Genomic DNA, 5363 nt, shown 5'->3' on the forward strand with positions numbered 1-5363 from the left:
TGCCATGATCTTAATTTTCTGAATGTTGAGCTTTAAGCCAACTTTTTCACTCTCCTCTTTCACTTTCATCAAGAGGCTTTTTAGTTCCTCTTCACTTTCTGCCATAAGGGTGGTGTCATCTGCATATCTGAGGTTATTGATATTTCTCCTGGCAATCTTGATTCCAGCTTGTGCTTCTTCCAGCCTAGCGTTTCTCATGATGTACTCTGCATATAAGTTAAATAAGCAGGGTGACAATATACAGCTTGACATACTCCTTTTCCTATTTGGAACCAGTCTGTTGTTCCATGTCTAGTTCTAACTGTTGCTTCCTGACCCGAATACAGGTTTCTCAAGAGGCATGTCAGGTAGTCTGGTATTCCCATCTCTTTCACAATTTTCCACAGTTTATTGTGATCCACACAGTCAAAGGCCTTGGCATAGTCAATAAAGCAGAAATAGATGTTTTTCTGGAACTCTGTTGCTTTTTCCATGATCCAGCGGATGTTGACAATTTGATCTCTGGTTCCTCTGCCTTTTCTAAAACCAGCTTGAATATCTGTAAGTTCACAGTTCACGTATTGCTGAAGCCTGGCTTGGAGAATTTTGAGCATTACTTCACACGCTAGTAAAGTTATGCTCAGACATTAAGTTTAGGAATCATTTATTATGTATCAATAGGTAAGTAATAGAAGTGTCATACTTTCTTTCATTGACTTGGGGACAAACTTATATTACCAAATAACATTTTCATTATATTAACAAAGAACAAAATATATTAACAAACAATAAATCATATTCATAGCTCTAGTACATGCTTTTGGATTTCATTTTACACATGAAACTATTAAACAGGGATTATGATGAGGGATTTCTTAATTACATTAATCACCATGCATTGCTGGCAGCTTATCATAAAGTATACTTTTTTAGGATGTGGTGACTGATAGACTATTATGATTTTTGGTTAAGGAAAACAACACCTATAGGAGATACCTGCAATTGGAGTGAAGTTTATGAACAAGTATTAAGTGAATAGGGAATTAAATCCCATTTTTTGTGGTTTTAAAAGGTCAAATTTTAATTATTCAAATGTAAAAGAAGTTAAAAAATCATTATGTATGAAAATGCATCATTAAATAACTATAAAAATATTCCCTTCCCTAATTGAGGGAATTTGATGCTTTTGAACTGTGGTGTTAGAGAAGACTCTTGAGAGTCCCTTGGTCTGCAAGGAGATCCAACCAGTCCATTCTGAAGGAGATCAGCCCTGGGATTTCTTTGGAGAAAATGATGCTGAAGCTGAAACTCCAGTACTTTGGCCACCTCATGTGAAGAGTTGATGCATTGGAAAAGATTCTGATGCTGGGAGGGATTGGGGGCAGGAGGAGAAGGGGACGACAGAGGATGAGATGGCTGGATGGCATCACTGACTGGATGGACGTGAGTCTGAGTGAACTCCAGGAGTTGGTGATGAACAGGGAGGCCTGGCGTGCTGCGATTCATGGGGTCGTGAAGAGTCGGACACGACTGAGAGACTGAACTGAATTGTACCTGCTTTAACAGGTACATATTTAAACTACACTTAAAACCCAGATATAACTTTTCATGATTTTATGTAGCCCACACTTTCACAATAAGATGCCACTTATGTATTTTCTTTTATACTTTTATATATTAAGGATTACCGAGTCTTCAAAAATTCCCTTGGAATACGTTTTTACTAGTAAAATATACAGCTACTTAAAAAATGGTTCATAGCCCAAATTTATGCTATGTTCTGAAAAATGTCAAGCAGAGAATTTAAAATAGTCTCAAGTTGGGCTTCCCAGGTGATGCAAGCAGTAAAGAACCTGCCTGCCAAAGCAGGAGGTGCAAGAGATGTGGGTTCAAACCCTTCTGGAGTTCGAAGATCTTCTGGAGTAGTAAATGGCAACCCACTCTAGTATTCTTGCCTGGAAAATTCCATGGAGAGACGAGCCTGGTGGGCTACAGTCCATGGGGTTGCAGAGTCGGACATGACTGAGTGAGCACTTATAAGCTGGCAGTGTAAGGTGACTACAAAAAAAAAAAAGTTCTTTTCCAAACACGTTACTCTTTCAGTCTTTAAAACCTGAACTTTCTCTTGCCTCTATTTCCCCTAAAGTTACCACTCCATTTATTTGCCCCTGTGTACTAGAAGCACTGGAGTTGTCTCTGCTTGATCTCATCATTGTCAGTTCTTTTCCTCCCAGTCTCTTTTACACCCATTCAAACCCACTCCAAGCAAACTTTTGCCCCATCACTCTATGAATGGAAACTTTATCGTTCCAGTTGCTCAGATCAGAAATCTTGGAATCATCTTTAACTCCTCTATTCCTCATAACCTATTTTATCTTTCAGGAAATCCTATTGGCTTACTTCCAAATCATATCCTGAATCTGTCTACTCTTCACACATTCCACTGCTACTGCTGTGATCTGAGCCACCAGCATCTTGCCTGCTTAGTTTATAGCAACAGCCTCTTCACTCACTGGTCTTCCCACTTCTGCTAAAGTCTAGTCTCAACAAAGTAGATCCAGTGGCTCTTTGTAGATTAATCCTATCACTTCCTGCTCAAAATTACTCCCCACTTCACTTAAAGTCCTTGTAAGACTTTACATAATGGAAACTCCCTCGTTTCATCCCCTATAACCTATACCTTTGCTCACTTGGCTCCAGCCACACTGGCCTCCTCGTGGTTCTTCCACACCAACCTCCTGCCCTGATACCAGTGCAGTGGCTGTTCCCTCTGCACAGAAATTTTGTAAATCTTTACTTCAGGAGGCCTACCCTGACCACTCTATTTAAAATGGCAACAAATCTCCCCACAGTCCATTCTCATCTTCTAGTTCCCATTTTCTCAATGGCAGTTAGTGCCTTTTCATGTTTGTTGTGTCTGTTCGCCTCCAAGCTCATGCTCTAATTTTGTGGGGGAGAGTCACAATGTCTGCCCCTTACTTTCAAATGGTTGGGCCAAAATTTAAAAAGGGTTGGAATACAGATCATTATGAAGTTAATTTCAGTGACCTGGAAACATATACTGAAAAAAGGGAAACACTTAAAAAGGGTGTTAAAATACAAAATTCAACCCAGTAAATTTGAAGATCTAATTGGCTTTATTCAATGATTCATGGGTCAGGCAGCATCCCACCTAGTAAACAGGAAGGCACTCCCTGAGTGGTACAAAATGGGAAGCTTCTATAGAAATGACGTGGGACAAGGAGGTTAACAATAAAGGAAAAGAAAGGATTGTTTCAGGTAAGGTTACCTCTCTAGTGCTGTTTAGAAATTCCATTCTTGAGACACGCTGAAACTGCAATGAAGTCTTGGTTTGCAATGAAGTTTGGGGCCAGTGGCTCCACCCTGGGTGTGTTCTTTCTTTCTTCTTCTTTTTTAAAAACAATGGTTAAGATCGTAAATTTTGTTATGTGTATTTTACCACAACTTAAAAGACAGAAAATAACAGCGCACATAGCTCCTGTAGAGTAATAAACAGTTCAAGAAATTTTTCTTGCAGTTACAAAGTATGAGTATTGAGGTGTAGCTGGTTTAAGGTACAATGCATTTCTTACTACCAATCCCAATCAAAATTAGAAAAAAAAATTGATGTAGAGAAAGTTCTACATACACTCATCAGCTGACACATCCAAGAAAGTTCACAGCAGCATTGTTAGAGGAAAAGCTGGAACCTATCCAAATTTCGAGAGGAGAATGGATAAATGTGGTATATTAAATAATGGAATAGGTGGCAGTAGTGGTAAAGAACCCTCCTGCCAACGCAGGAGACATAAGAGACTCTGGTTCAATCCCTGGGTCGGATCCCCTGGAGAAGGAAATGGCAACCCACTACAGTATTCTTGCCTGAAGAATCCCATGGACAGAGAAACCCCATGGACTGTAGCCCACCCGGCCCCTCCATCCATGGAGTTTTCTAGGCAAGAGTACTGGAGTGGGTTGCCATTTCCTTCTCCATGAAATAACTGTAGGAACCTGCTTTTCTGTGGATGCCAAAAGCAACGGTGAGAGAAGCAAAGTCCTGGAGAAAACAAACCGATTCATAAATAAAGTTCAAAATCAAACAAAATAAGATATACTCAGTAATACATACGTGATAAAATTACAAAGAAGAATAAAAGAAGGTGAGATAAAATTCAGAAAAGTCACGACTGAAAACTTAAAATCATTAACCTGGCTAAAGGTGTGGGGATATTCAATGTTTATCAATATTTCCCAAATTAATTGCACTTGAATATATATAGCCTCAGTGTTTATTTCCTGATCTTACCGTCCCCATCCCCCCTCCTCAGCTTCTAGAGTAGAGGTTGTTGTTCAGTCGCTAAGTCGTGTCTGTCTCTTTGCGACCCCAAAGACTACAGCAAGCCAGGCTTCCCTTTCCTTCACTATCCTCTGGACTTTGCTCAAACTGATGGCAATTGAGTCCGTGATGCTAGAGTAAAAGCTGGCACCTACTTATTTTATTTATGCATTTTTTTTTAAAGGTCTGAACCATCTGATAAAACGTGGTTATCGTGTTAGTCCGTCACCTGAGACTCTACAACCCCAAGGACTGTAGCCCAGCCAGGCTCCTCTGTCCATGGAATTCTCCAGGCAAGAATACTGGAGAGGGCTGTCATCCTTTCCTCATCTTAGCCAAAGTTCAAACAGTAGTTTCAGGGGACTGCCCGTCCCACCCACTACCCCATTTCATAGGCTCTAAAGTCTTTAGGCTCCCGTTCTAGCGGCCCGGAGGCAGTTTTCTCCCTGTCTCTGCGCTGAGGATGAGGAGTGGAAGGAGGGTGGAACGTCTGGCTTAAGGCAAAAGTGCTTTCCAGGCACTCAGGGGTGTGGAGGCCACAGTGAGAACTGCCCTAAACCGAAGGAGGCGAGCGGCGCCCGGCCCAGCCAAGGTGCTGGGTGAAGCACTCCGCGGTCTCTTTAAAGTAGAGTCAAAACTCACTAGCACCGGTTCGCGGGTGACATCAACACCTATCTGGACTCCTGATTGGAGAAGCTCCCTGGTTCAATTCTCGCGATGATGCTTCCTCCACGTCAATTACCTCCCTCCCTAACCCGGACCCGGTAGTCGACTACAGACCACGCTGTGAGCTACCGAGACACCGTAGAGCTAGACCAGCTTCCGGGACTCATCCTGACTGCTGCGACTCTTCTCAGACGCTCACGGGCACGAGGTTTGGCTTCCAGGCGTCTTCTTTGCCAGAGCCGCGGTAGTGCGCGACTCTCCACCGCTCGGCCACTTTACTAGGGCAGCCAGGGGATGCACATCAATTCCCGTTCTATAGTTACGCGAGAATTTGGCGGTCTTGAAACTGATTTCCGAAAGCTTAGGTCTCCATGGAGATAGC

General features: G+C 42.1%; 1 protein-coding gene across 1 annotated transcript in view; it reads left to right on the forward strand.

Moving 5' to 3' along the window:
* The first annotated feature begins 4991 nt into the window (after positions 1-4991).
* Positions 4992-5363, forward strand: part of THADA (thyroid adenoma associated) — a 333765-nt gene continuing 333393 nt past the window's right edge. Inside the window, exon 1 of the mRNA XM_010842320.1 lies at positions 4992-5189. The gene's annotated coding sequence lies outside the window, so the exon portion shown is untranslated. The remainder of the gene's footprint in view (positions 5190-5363) is intronic.

Source organism: Bison bison, unplaced genomic scaffold, assembly GCF_000754665.1.
Source record: "Bison bison bison isolate TAMUID 2011002044 unplaced genomic scaffold, Bison_UMD1.0 scf7180017864177, whole genome shotgun sequence".
Taxonomy (NCBI): domain Eukaryota; kingdom Metazoa; phylum Chordata; class Mammalia; order Artiodactyla; family Bovidae; genus Bison; species Bison bison.